This window comes from Cnephaeus nilssonii (assembly GCF_951640355.1).
Source record: "Cnephaeus nilssonii genome assembly, chromosome: 17".
NCBI lineage: Eukaryota > Metazoa > Chordata > Mammalia > Chiroptera > Vespertilionidae > Cnephaeus > Cnephaeus nilssonii.
Genome location: NC_137088.1, coordinates 51174518 through 51187864, shown reverse-complemented (window position 1 = coordinate 51187864; position 13347 = coordinate 51174518).

The following is a 13347-nucleotide window of genomic DNA, read 5'->3' as shown; positions in this document are numbered from 1 at the left end:
TAAGGCTTAACCAAAGAAAACAGAGAATGCTTTCCTAAGGGTATGACAGGACTAACATGTGTGTATTGCCATATTATTTATAACTAGAAGCCTGTTGCACGAAGATTTGTGCAATAGACCTTCATTCACCTGGCTGCCTGCACCAGTTTTCTGCCGGCACCAGGGACCCAGGCCTTGGCTCTGGCCACCGCCTTCCGCCTTCTTTCAGGATCGGGGCTTGGCCCCGGGCGGCAGTGGTGCGGGGCGGGCGCTGCCCTGGTTCCCTCAGCCGCTCAACGATGGGAGCGGCAGGAGGCCCTGGCGCCTCCCACCGGCCCCGGTTCCTGCGGCAATAGGGAGCGGGGCAGCGCATGGGGGCCGCCATCTTTACTGGGTTAATTTGCATAGCGCCCTGATTGGCTGTGGGCATAGCGAAGGTACAGTCAATTAGCATATTACTGTTTTATTAGGTAGGATAGCAAAAGTCTTGGAAATAACCTAATTGCCGCTTAGAATAGATTAGGAAAGTGGATTATGATAAATCTATATAATGGTGTATATTATATAGTTATTCATCTATATCAATATTTATCTGTCTATAGTTATCTATTGCTACATAACAAACCACCCTAAAACTTAGCAGCTTAAAACCAGTTATTTTATCTCACAGCAGTGTCTATGCAGCAGGGGTCCAGGTGTGGCTTAGCTGGATCTGAGACCCCTTTGGGTCTCCTAGCCGCACATGGTGACGGGGACCCGGCTGCAGTCATCACTAGGCTGCCTGAGGAGGCATCTGCTCCCAGCTCCTTCTCAGGGTTGTTGGCAGGATCCAGCTCCTCGCAGGCGGTTGGTGGGGCTGTCCTCAGTCCCTGGCCCAGCCGCTCTCCCCAGGGAGCTGATGACAGGGCATCTTGCTTCATCCGAGTGAGCAAGCGCTAAGACAGAGCCAAACGGTGTCAGCAAAATGGAAGTCAGGGGCTTTCAGAACCGAATCTCAGAGGGGGCATCCAACTCGTTCACTATATTCTATTCACTAGAAGCAAGTCACCAGCAAATTTCAAACATTGTGAGTTTCTACTCCTACATTCTTCAATATTCACCTAGGATCCTGTTTCCACCTTAAAATGCTTCCAGTTGTCCCCAAAATGTCTCTTACAGGTGCTTTATTGGAACTACAATCAATTAAGACCCACACATTGCAAACATTTGATTGTGATATCTTTAAATTCCCTTTTAGTCTAAAGCACCCCTCCCTTTTTCATGCCACTGATTGTTGAGAAGAAAGGCAACCCGTGGTACCACCTGCATTTTTCTGAGTGCTTCCTGGAGATGTCCTTGAACTTGATCCTCTATCTCCCATAGTTTCTATAAACTAGGTGTTAGGTTTACAGACATATTCTGCAAGACTATGTCATCATATCAGCAATGCTATGTCCTCCACATTTTATTTTACCGGGAGGCACATAAAGGATGGTCATGCCACTATTAGTGATTTGAAGATGGATCAGAGTGGTCTTTTAAAAGTGTCCATATCACTTGTCTGTTGGAAACCTTTTATCTACCATCACCCTTAGAATAAAACCCCAGCTCCTTACCACACTCTGGCTCCAGATTAATTCTTTGCCCATTGGTCACTATACTTCAACCACAGCAAGACGCCATTCCTCAAACTCACCAGCCTTTCTCAATGGAGGGCCTCTACTTGCTGCTTAGGATGCTCAGCCTGGGGACCCTGCACGGCTGGTTACGCTCACCCCTTCCCGGCAGCTCTCCTTCCCAAACCCTCTCTGACCCATAACCCTGTTTCGTTTTCTTTTGCCGTTTATCACAAACTGAAACAATTTTATCTTGTTTTGCTTGTGTATTTCTATATGTGTGTACGGGTTTATTGTCTGATTTTCCATAGTGGATGTGAACTCGCCAAGGTTAGGGACCTTGTCACGGTTGCTTCCCACTGTATCCTCAAAACCCGGAACAGTGTCTGATACTTAGTAGATGCTGGGTAATTTTTTGTTGAGCAAATCAATGAACCTCAGCAGAATTTTTAGGTGATTCATGCTAAGATACACCTTCCTGGCGAGAATACCAGTAAAAGCAGCGCTGGCCCTGCTTGTGCTTCTGGGTGTGGGGTTGTCTTGTTGCACTGAGGTGTCTGGAGGGTGTGTATGTTTTCATGCCACAGACTGTGCTCCTCAGAGTGCATCCCCAGTGCTCCTGGGAGCCGGTGGGGAACGCAGAATCAGCCCGCTGAATCCAAGCTGCCGAGGACTCACTCGTGCACTAAAATTTGAGAGGCCTGGCTCTGAATCCTGGTCGATTCCATTTCTCCTGCTCACCCTGCTCTCCAGCTACAGCCAGCCACCCCCACCGTCAGGCGGTCATGGCCCACCCCAGGAAGCGGCTCTGGTGCCTCCCAAACTATTTACCTAAAGACTTATCTCCTCCCGGCTCCTTCCCTCCGGATTTCCTCCTGTTTGTAATATGTAAACCATGTTGAATCTACCCCCAAGGCCTGCGTGAACTGGGATACCTTACATCTGCAGGTATCTATTGACATATCTTAAGCAAACAGCTTTAAATGTTGCCACTGGCGTCCTGAAGCCAGCTTTTCCTTTCATCTTGCCTGCTGAGCAGATTGAAGCTAGCATTTACTTGTAAATCCTGAAGATTCTCAATATTTCTTAACCGTGGGTTGAAGCCAGGAGCACTGGGTTCGTGCAGGCTGAGTGCATCAACCTTGGCAGCGGCAGTGGGCACAGTGTTTCACACAGCGCCGTTTGTTTGTTTGTTTGTTTGTTTGTTTATTCATCCACCCATCTGTCCATCTGTCCGTCCATCCACCCATCCATTGGAAAGGCATAGGAAGATGTTGGCGTGGTGTAGAATGAAGAGCTTTTAAGCCCAGCAGAAAAGGAGATGAACTAAGCACAAAAGTAGCCTCACCCGGGTGAGTCATGTAAATGGGGTAACATGCTCCTTGAGGCCAGTGGGGGGCTTCATGGAGGAGGCAGCCAGTATAGATGCCCTTGAAGAGCAGAGAGCCCAGGAAGGCAGGGCCCGAGCCCTGTCCCAGGACCATCTTCCACTGGTCTTTGTCTCTTCAGGGTGTATGAAAAGCTGAGATCATACAGGGGTGGGGGCCCTTTTTTCTACCAGGGGCCATTTGGATGTTTATAACACCATTCTCGGGCCATACAAAATTATCCACCTAAAATTTAGCCTGCTGTAGTTAGTCAAACATTTAACTAACTCACCCATATGCCCTGGCAGGGCCAGACCAGATGATTTTGACGGCCTTATACGGCCCCGGGGCCGGACGTTCCCTACCCCTGATTTAGGACCTAGAGGCAAAAAGTAGTCATCTTCACCCACTCAGCATTCTCCTGAGCAGTAGTGTGCTAGAAAGCCTGCGGACGAGACTGCAGCGTGAGCAACACGCAAAATATTCTTCTATGAGGCTTCCATTCTGACGAGGGATAAATGTGGTAAAGAATGTTTAGAGTCCTCGGTGGTCTGAGGGTATACAAAATGCTCTTCTGAAGTGCATCTTGGTTTTAGAAATTAATGATTAAAAGTCACATGTTAAAAAAGCAAGGGTTTAAGCGCAGCCTATACATCTTCCTAAGAGACATTTGAAAAATGTTTGATTGCATTTGCAAACTTAATTAACCTACATTTATAAATTCTGAGTACTCAGTTTCATTTTTAGTAGCTCATTTGTAATATTCACAGATCTTTCTAGATGCTTAAATAATTTTTATAAAGCTATTAAATTAACAAATATGGTAATCCTTAAAGTGTCTAAAGTGTTCTAAAACTACAGATCATAAACTTAGTACGATTTTAAAGTCCTAAATCCAGATCAGTTATTGCTCAATTATGTATTTTGAATGGATGTTAGTTACGTGGCTAACCTGTTCATTCTCACTCACCAAATTCTTATAAACAAAATAAGCGGTTTCATGAGACCAGCTTGAGGAGGCTGAGCTATCTTCGGAGCACGTCTGGTCGCCGCCCTTTAAGACACCCCAGCAGACAGCCCGATGCTTGCCGGGCCCTGCCATTCAGAGAGGCCTCCACTGGTTAGAGCAGGTTTCTATTCCTGGCAACTGGACACACCCAAATCCCTTAAATCTTTTATCTTGTATTTGTTGTTACCTGCCTCTCTTCCAGGAAGGATGTAAAGCTCCTAGACTGAAGAGTAAACAACAGGCCAGAAAAGTTAAAAGTGGGACAAAAGTCCCCTCCCCGCGGCCCCTCTGCCTGGGTCTGGCCCGGGGAACCCGAGTACTGTCTCCTGGCCCCTGCAGCTGAGCCCTGAGCGTGCTCCCGTCTTTAAAGTCCGGTACACAGCGGGCGAGCAATAATATTTGTCCAGAGAGTCTCTGGGGACAGAGTTGTGAACTAGACACAAACCTTCCCCCCACAGAGCTGCCTTTCTGAGGCGGAAATCAACCGAAAAGGATGCAGGTGCTCACGGTCTTGCTTTTTATCGGATAACGTAATAAAATCCTTTCCCTGCAAGGCATGGTACAGAGGGAAAAGCAGGCGTCAACCAAGAATGGTGGGGAGCACTGTGCTAGACGGCGTGGTCAGGAGAGCTCTCTTAGGAGGTGAAACGGAAGCCAAGACCTGAAGGACAGGACGGGCCAGCACGCAGAGTGGCTCGGGCCGTCCCAGGCCGAGGGGACAGCATGGGGGACACCCGGAGTGAGAAAGAGCCTTGGCCCTCGACAAACCCAAGGAAGCGATGGCGTGCAGTATGATGAGAGAGATGAGATGGGCTGTGTGGCCACAGTGAAGAGTGTGGGTTTTATTCCGAGTACAAGAGGAGCGAGGGAAGGATTGTGTGCTGCGTATCAGTTCTGTCCAGTATCGCCTTCCCCCTCTTCCTCACTAAAGCACCCAGAGTTGGACTGGGCTCATGGCTACCTGGAATGTGGGCTCCTTGTCCAGCATCCTTTGTAGGTGTGGGCATGGCACTTAAGCTCCAGCCCTCAAAGGCAAGCCCGGGTGGGGTATGTCACTCCTGAGAAGTGTCTTTGAAAGAAAAAGTGACCCTTGCCCTTGCTGCCACACGGGTCACAGACTAAATGGCTAGAGCCCCAGCACCATGATGGACTTTGCAGTGACCTTGGACATGGAGGCCAGGGATGGAGGTGCCTCCGGCTGATAGAGCCTGACTCTGACCCCACTGAGCTGCTGCTCCACGTGTCTTGGATAACCCAGCGCCAAGTGCTTCTATGAGAGAGACTGTTGGCGTGTTACCTGTCACAGCTGAACTTAATCCTAACAGATGGAGGGTCTCGGGAGGGAAGGACGTGGTTGTTTATCATATAAGGAGCTCTCTAAGGCTGTTGTGAAGAGAATGGATTAAAGGGGAATAACTGCTCAGAAGCAGAGAGATGGGGCAGAAGCCACTGCAACCGTCCAGGTAAACGAACGAACGAATGAAGGAAGGAATGAATGAGTGAACTAACGAACTGCCCAGGGCTGCCTGCTTTCTCACCTCTGATGATCTGATCTTTGCCTCCTGTTCCTGGGCGCCTTCCCTGCAGGCTGCATTAGTCTGCTTCGGTGGCTGCCTTATCAGCATATCATAGGCTGGGTGGTTAAACAATAGGCATTTATTTCTCACAGCTCTAGACTGGGGAGTCCAAGATCAAGGCGCCAGCAGACTCGGATCTTGGCAAGGGCCCTCCTCCTGGCTTGCAGATGGTCTTTCTCCCTGTCCTCACATCGCAGAGAGAGGAAGCTCTGGCGTCTCTTCTCACAAGGGCACTAATCCTCCACCCTCACGGCCTCATCTAACCCTAACGCCCTCACATTGGGGGTTAAGCCTTTAACGTAAGAATTATGGGACGGGGTGTGAATTGGGGGAAAACCTAGACTTCTGCTCCTGTGTCTCTCTCCTTTACTCTCACACAGAACACCTCACTTCTGATACTTCTGATCACTTCTGATGTGCCCCCCTAATCTGTTCCCTGACACCAGGTGGGTTCCTGTAGAACTGCATTCTGACACTGTTTCCTGGAGGCAGCGTCAGGTCCACAGGGAAGGCCTCCGTTCCCAGAGCAGCCCTGCCTCAGATGCCAATCTCAGGGAGTGGGTCCCCGGTTCCCCACAACTTCCGTTCAACGTGGCTACAAATTGGAGGTCCCCCTGTCCCCTGCCTCGGGTTCGATCCATTTGCTAGAACAGCTCACAGACCTCAGGAAAACACACGCTTACCCGGTTATCACAGGCTGCAGGACAGGGCACAGGCGAACAGCCAGATGAGCAGGTACCTGGTCCGCGAAGGTCCCCAGCAGAAGCTCCTGTCCCTGCGGAATTGGGGTGTCACCCTCCCGGTACAGGGATGTGCCCACATGCCCGGAAGCCCTCCGGACCCCGTACTTTGGGGGTTTGTGTGAAGACTTCATCACGTAGACATGGTGGCTCACTAGCTCCTTTTTCCGCCCTTCTCCCTTCCCGGGAGAGGGGGGCGGGCTGAGAATTCCAAGCTTCTGATGATGGCCTGGTCTTCCTGGTGCCCAGCCCCATCCACGGGCCACCCGGGGTCCCCTCACTGGACAGAAGACACTCCTGTCACCCGCGATGACAAGGGTTTCAGGAGCCCTGAGTCAGGAACGGGGCAAAGACCAAGTGTCAGAACAAAGATGCTCCCAGTGTCCTTGTCACGTGGGAACCTACGAGGGGTTGGTAGCCCTGGGGTAGGGCCAGCACGAATCCTCTGTCACCTCACAGGGGCACAGACACTCCGGTTACAGCACAGGGCACCCGCCTCTCCCATCCAAGTACTAACCAGGCCCGACCCTGCTTAGCTTCCGAGATCAGACGAGATCGGGCGCGTTCAGGGTGGTATGGCCGTAGACAGGGCACCCGCCTCTCTGTCCTCATGGCCCCCAAGCTCACTAGTGGGGGCGGAGGGAAGATACCAGGAATGTCCCGCCAGCCCCACACCCAGCGCCTGCTTGAACTTAACCGCCCTCCACAGGAGGAAACGGTCCCCTCAGACCAGGAGGGGGGAGGAGGGGCCTCTTCAAGCTTCACCCCTAGTGAGGCTGTGGGGATCCTGGGACCCTGACTTACAGGTGGGGACACTGAGGCCCGGAGAGGGGAAGGGACCTGCCGTGCCACAGTGCGTCAGTGGCCTCGAGGTCATAAACTCTGGAAGCTGGAAGAGGGTGCACACCCCAGGCAGCCCTGCCCCCCATGGAGAGAAGGGGAAACCGAGGCCCTGAGAGGGGCGTTAGCGACAGCCGGGCGAGAAGCGGGGACAGCGTCGCCACGGGGCGTGCAGCAGCAGGACCGGCTGCACGTGGGGTGTGGTGCTGTCGCTGTCCTGTCTCTCTGTTCTTAGTAACTGTATCTCTACATTGGCCTTTGCTGGCCCCCAGAGCGTGCTGTCAGGGTTGGGGTGTCCGTTCCTGTGAAGCCCCCCAACCCACCACCTCCCCAGGTGGGTTCTCAGCCGCCAGCTTCCCAGCCCCTGGTGTCGCAGGCCTGGCCCCACCTGCCCTCCCCACTCTCCTGGTCCCATCACCCCACGCCTGTCCGGGGCCTGGGCATAGGGAGGGTGGGGTACTCAGTGGGCAACCCAGCAAGGTGAGCCTCTCCCCACCCCATCAGGTACGAGTGCCTCCTGGCGGGAAGGTTGCCTGTCCAGTGTGGTGGGCAAAGGGCCTGTGGGAAAGGGGTTCCTGGCTCCATTTCCCTGCTCCCAGCTCCTGGCAGCGGAAGGCCGTGCCCCACATGCCAGGTGCGGGCAGCACCCGAGAAGGTCGGCTCGCCCCATGCCCAAGGGGGCAGGGCGTTAGTAGCAAGTACCCAAGTACCGAGCACGGCGGCTTATTGCTGACAGGCTGCCCGCGAACACAACCAGGTCACAGGTCAGTATCAACTGCCCCTCTTTCCTGCCTTCCGAACACGGGGTCCCGCCTGTCCTTTTTCACTGGGACCTCGAATTAGGCAGCCGCTCCTGACGGCCTTCTGATGGCGACCCCTCGGGCTCGGGCTCGGGCTGGCAGCACTGGCTGCTGATGTACGGCCACCTGGGGTCCGGCCACCTGGGGTCCGGCCCCGACACCGCCTTTTTCCTGTGATCTCCTCGGGGGCCTTGCAAGAACCCTGTGAGCATGTACTGTTAGGCTCATGTGTGTGTGTGTGTGTGTGTGTGTGTGTGTGTGTGTGTGTGAGTGTGTGTGTGTGTGTGTGGGTGTGTGTGTGAGTGTGTGTGTGTGTGTGTGGGTGTGTGTGTGCGTGTGTGCGTGTGTGTGTTTAAATATGTTTTTGTTGATTTCAGAGAGGAAGGGAGAGGGAGAAAGAGATAGGAAGATCAATGATGAAAGAGAGTCATTGATCGGCTGCCTCCTGCACGCCCCCCACTGGGGATCAAGCCCACAACCCGGGCATGTGCTCTGACCAGGATCGAACCATGACCTCCTGGTTCATAGGCTGATGCTCAACTGCTGAGCCTGATTTTAAAGGGAGGCATGGCTGGGCCGTGTGAATGTGCCCTAATTCTATAGCTGGTCAGCCAGTGAGCAGGGCCTGGCCCTGGGCAGTGGGGTGGGAGGGGAGGCACAGTGTCTAGGAGCTGCCTCTCCTCCCTGCGCACGGCCATGTGCCCTCTCCCTCCCCACCCTCCACCCTCAGCAGGCTCTCCCAGGCGCTGGAGGGGAGGAGACCAGGTGGTCCAGGCCACACTGTAACCAGGCAACCGTTCCAAGATACTGCCTTCCCTTCTGCCTTCCTCAGTATCTGCCAGGCTACAGGGCTCCTGGGAGCATCCCAAATCCTTCCTAAGAAATAAGGCTGCTGGAGAGGGCTGCGGGGACAGCTACAGCCTGTGCCCCAAAGTCCTGAACTCGCCTGTTGGGGATTCTGAGAGATTGCTGGGGACCCAGGTTGTCCGGGGCTGGAGCTGCAGGGATCGGGCAGGGGCAGGGGGCCGGCGGCGCAGGGAGGCTTTGTGTGATGTCACACTCGGTCCTCAGATGCTCCCCAGATGCCCCTGGTTCCCAGGATGCAGGGTCAGGTACCCTGCACTCTCAGAAGCAGCTTGAAGCTTCGAGGTCTGCCTTCTGCTCGCACATTCTTGCCATCCGCAGTCAGGTGTGAGATGCGGGGGCAGAGGGATTTATTGAGCTCTTGTTATGTTCCCTGTGTCAGACACCAGGACAAGGAAACTTAGCAAATCAGACCTAATTCCCATTTCACAGGTGGGAATACAAAGGCTCGGATAGGTAGAAAGAATGGGAATCCGTGACAGCTTCTGCCCTTCCCACTAGCCCCGTGGCTTTTATAAGAACAAAGGGTGTAAGGTCCTCTGGGCCCGCTCCCCCATTTTACAGAAGGAAACTGAAGGGCGGGAGAGGGATGCTCTCTCCAGGGTCACACAGTTTGCTTAGCGCCAAGGGCAGCTTCCACCTGTTCTCACTTTCAAGCAGGTCAGAACTCCACAGCGGCTCCTGCCTTCCGCGGCCGACTGCACCGTGCCTGTGCTGTGACGGGGGCACACGGAGCTGCAATCTAACAACGGGGACAGGGCAATGTAGTTAGGACCCACTCCTGCCTTGTAAGAGTGGTGAGATTTAGGACATTATCTCATTTTTTTAGGTCTCGGTTTCCTCCTCTGTAAAATGGGGATAATAATAGTATTTACCTCTTAGCGTTATTGTGAAGATTAAATGAGATCATTTATGTTATGTGCTGAATATAATTGGATATTATTATTTAAAACTTGAATCCAGATGTGTTCAACATCTCAACCAGCTGAAGAATAGGCTTATGTCATATTCTTTCTTTCTTGGTGTCCCAAAGGCCTACGTCTGCCGAACTGTCGATGCTCAGAGTTTGTTCAGTGTAATTTTGAAACACCTAGAATGGGCCTCAAGTAGACTTTTCACACTAAAGTGGTGACAAGCTGTCTCCCTCTCTCAGCCAAGCCTGGCCTGGAGCAAATTGGTGCATCCAGCCTCCTCTTCCTTCCCTCCTTCCCCAACTCCAGCCGCCTCACAGGGAAACCCTGGAGACCTCATTTCCTCAGGGATGGGAATGGAAGGTCGAGGTGGCCCCTCCCCGGGCGGTGGCATTCACAGTCTTCTCTGCAGTGAGGAAGTTCTGTCCCCAGAGAGAGGGGGACACCAGGTGGAGGGCTCCCCACAGAGCTCAGGGAGTGAGGCGGAAACTGGCTTGCTGCCCCCTAACCTGAGAAGTAGGCTCTCTTTCCAGCCTCCCTTGCAGCTAAGTATAGCGATGGCATTGAGTTGAGGCCTCTGAATGTGGGTCAGTGATGTGCCTCACCTTCAGGCCTGGCCCATCAACCTTCCACTCTTCCCCCTTCCCCAGCCAAGGTGGGAGTACCCCCTCCCCTCTCTCGCCCCCCTTCCCCCATCAGGAGCACTGATTTTGGACTTCACTGGAAAGATAAACTTTTTTTAGGTTAAGATGGGGAGGGCGGGTTATCTGTTACAGCGTCTAGTACCTCCTTACCTGATGTAGTCATGAGGCAGTGGCTGCAGAAGGACCTTGAACGGGCAACTGTACTGTGCCCGGCAGCGAGGGTGGGCCGTGCGGAAGCAGGTTGGGTTCAGGTCCTGCCTTCTCCATCCCCTTCCTGGGCTTTTCTTCCAAATGCTCTGGGCAAGCGACTAAAAAGCCTTAAAAGTTGAGGCAGCCATCATTGCGTGATCATTCTTTTCTGAAGAGATAGATGGTGGGAGGTTCAGAGAACTGCAAAGTAGGGCGAGGGTCCTTTGATTATAGCTCAGTTTTCCATTTTTGTCTTGGCTAAGAGTTTCCCGTTAAAATTCCCCGAGGGAAGAGTTCTTCAAGCTCCACCTTTCCTGCCCTTCCCTCTGTCCCTCCGTCCCTCCCTCCCTCTTTCCTTCCTTCCTTCACTCCTGTATCCCGGCTGTATCCCACGGTGACTGAGAAGCGGGCAGCCCGGATCCCTCTGGCTCTGCCCCTTTTAGCTGTTTGCCCTCAGCCAAATCTGCCTTTGTGGGTCTTCATTTCCACATCAGTAAATTAAAGATAAAGCTACTTGCTTTTCTAGGTCATTGCGGGGATTAGAGATAGAATGCGAAAAGACCAGCTCATGGTAACCCTCGGGGGAAATGGCTCCTGTTCTTATTGTTACTGAATTTCACCTGCTCTTATTCTGTGTTCTATTCCAGTTTCCACTCGGTAACCATTCACCGAGCGCTGCGGTTGCAGGGCCACGAACAGGACGAAGTCCCTGCCTTCACACGGCCCGCACTCCAGCACATGTGGGTGTAATGTAAGTGCGCACAGGCGGGGAATCAGCACGCGTGGTGGGAGGTGCTGTAAGGGAGAGAAGCAGGGGCGGGGACCGAGCATAAGGGCAAAGGGCAAGTGAGACACGTTGAATGGACCGTCAGGTAAGGCCTCTGGGAGGAGGTGACATTTCCATGCCGAAGACCTAAAGGCAAGCAGACAAGAGCTGAGTTAAAGGAGGAGCCACCTGGGCCGAGGGCGTGGACAGGAGGCAGGCGGGCGGTGGCGGCTGGAGCAGGGGCGTGAGAGCCCCGAGAGAGGAGGGCCACATCCTGCCGGCAGGCCACGGCACAGAAGGTGAATTTTTTAAAATGTATTTAAGCCCTAGCCGTTTTGGCTCAGTGGATAGAGCGTCGGCCTGCGGACTCAAGGGTCCCAGGTTCGATTCCGGTCAAGGGCATGTACCTTGGTTGTGGGCACATCCCCAGTAGGGAGTGTGCAGGAGGCAGCCGATTGATGTTTCTCTCTCATCAATGTTTCTAACTCTCTCTTCCTTTCCCTTCCTCTCTGTAAAAAAATCAATTAAAAAAAATGTATTTAAGTGCAAAGAGAAGCCATTGAAATCGAGAGTTTTGTGATCCACGTTATATTTCTATGGCAGTGGCTCTCACAGTGTGGTCCCCAAACCAGCAGCGTCGACATCACCTGGAAACGTGTGAGAAATGCCAAGTCCCAGGCCCAGCCCAGACCCGAGTCAGACACCCCGGGTGCGACTGGCACTCTGTTCTAACAAGCCCTCTGGCACTGCTGCCGCGGCTGGTCGGACTGGAGGCCCAGTGGCTCTGGATCCTGGCTGCACAAAAGAATCATCCAGAACTTTGAGCTATTACCGTTAAGAGACGCCACCACCAGCACTAAGCTCGTTAGTTTGACATTGGCATGTGGGTGCTGGTAGTTTGTTAAAGGCCCTAAGGTGGTCCAGTGGCCCCGAGCAGCTGGCATCTCAGCGCTGGCTTCTGTGTGGAGCCTGGGCTGGAGGGAGGAGGGAGAACACGCAAGAGGACCAAGCAGGAGGCTGACGCAGTGATCCAGGTGAGCCACCATGGTGGCTTGGACTGGAGTAGTGACAGAGGCAGAGGAGTGAACAGATTTTAAACATATTTAGGAGAAAAAAATCAACAAGACTGCCAGATGGATAGGATATGGGGGCGGCATGGGACTGAAAGGACCACCAGCATGGTACTTAGTGCCCCGTGCTTGCAGGTGGACTGCAGCCAGGAGGCCCTGGGTTCCTGGCCCGGACATTGAGAATGGGGAGTTGAAGAGGCACGTCTCTTATCTGCCGGGCAGGTAAGGCGGTGCAGCGGATCGCAGCCAAGGTAGGAAGCTCCGAGTTTCTCCTGAGTGCTAAGAGGAGCTGCAGTGTAAAGGAACACCGCACCACCACCCACTTCCTTGATTTCTCGCGTGGGACCTTCCTGTTTTAGAGCCAAGTTGCCCTCCAAATAGAATGGGCTCCTTTAGAGAACATCTAGCCAAGAGATGTATCCAGGAGCGACCAGCAGGGGGCGCGCCAGACTCGGAAATCGGAAATGTTGGCCAGGCGAATCTTGCTTGCTTTTCCCAACTCAACTAGAAGAAAAGGAATCACACCAGAAATAATGATAATGTCTACATTACTAAACACCTACTACGTACCAGATACTGTGCTAAGTGCTTTACATGCACTGCCTCATTTAATTCTCATCGCTCTGCAAGGTGGGTGCTGTGAGCTCCCCACTTTAAATATACTCAGAGAGGAGAAGTGAGCTGTCCCATGTCACCCAGCTAGTTGATGGTGGACTTGAGCTTGGTCCTCTGGCCCCCAAAGGTATGTGGCCACTTCTCTGTCAGAAGGGCCAGAATCCCAGCAGCTCCTTCTTGTCCCTGGCGGAGCTTCCCTCTTACTGTGGGGGAGATGCCCTTGGAATGAGCAAAGGCTCTGAAGTCAAACCGCCATGGTTCTGCCACTCACTTGCTGTGTGATGGCGGGAAGGTGACTTAGCCTCTCTGTGCTCAAGTTTCTTCATCTCTGAAATGGGGTGAGATGTGTGAGGGGGGAGAGGGGCAATGGTGAGATGGTCT